Source organism: Theobroma umbraticum, unplaced genomic scaffold (genome assembly GCF_002168275.2).
Source record: "Theobroma umbraticum cultivar Fairchild unplaced genomic scaffold, ASM216827v3 scaffold_526.0, whole genome shotgun sequence".
Taxonomy (NCBI): Eukaryota; Viridiplantae; Streptophyta; class Magnoliopsida; order Malvales; family Malvaceae; genus Theobroma; species Theobroma umbraticum.
In genome coordinates, this window is record NW_018397308.1 from 82,430 (window position 1) to 83,318 (window position 889).

Genomic DNA, 889 nt, shown 5'->3' on the forward strand with positions numbered 1-889 from the left:
TTAAATCAGACAATGGCTGAGGATAGCAATAACAATGGCAATAATGCCATTAATTTGGTTCTCGAAGGAAATAGAGCATTATGGGATTATGATGTTCCTCTTTTGCAAGGTTTGCACCAAAGCATTAGGAGACCTTCTATCAATGCGAATAATTTTGAAATTAAACCAGCTTACATTCAGATGATTCAGTCTTCAGTCAAGTTTAGTGGGTTACTTAGTGATGATCGTAATTCTCATTTGGTAAATTTCTTGGAGATTTGCGATACCTTCAAGTATAATGAAGTAACTGATGATGCTATTAGATTAAGACTATTTCTATTTTCTCTGAGAGATAAAGCAAAAAGTTGGCTTAATTCACTACCTAATGGGTCTATCACTACATGGGAGGACTTGGCACAAAGGTTTCTAGAAATTTTTTTTCACCTGCCGAGACTATAAAGATGAGGAACGATATCACCTCTTTCACACAATATAATGGTGAGTCCTTGTATGAAGCCTAGGAGAAGTTTAAAGAACTACTGAGAAGATGTCCACATCATGGGATTCCTGATTGGTTGCAAGTTCAGACATTCTACAATGGGTTGGTTGGGTCAATAAAAACCACAATTGATGCTGGTGGTGGTGGGGCATTAATGAGCAAGAATGCTATAGATGCCTATAATTTGTTGGAAGAGATGGCCTCCAATAATTATCAATGACCTTCAGAAAGGTCAAGTTCAAGAAAAGCTGTCGGAGCTTATGAATTGATGCACTTAGCACCTTAACTGTTCCAGTAGCTGCACTGTCCAAGAAGCTTGACACATTGGGAGTTTATGAAATTCAAAAATTATTTGTAGTTCGTGAGATGTGTGGATGTGATGACCTCTTCCCTCGATCGCTACCGGTGTTC

General features: G+C 38.1%; 1 non-coding gene across 1 annotated transcript; it reads right to left on the bottom strand.

The window, feature by feature from the left end:
• Positions 1-437: 437 nt before the first annotated feature.
• LOC149526193 (small nucleolar RNA R71) lies at positions 438-544 on the bottom strand. Its single transcript, XR_016352250.1, has one exon. It is a non-coding gene; the product is annotated as a small nucleolar RNA R71 (small nucleolar RNA).
• Between the last annotated feature and the right edge of the window lie 345 nt (positions 545-889).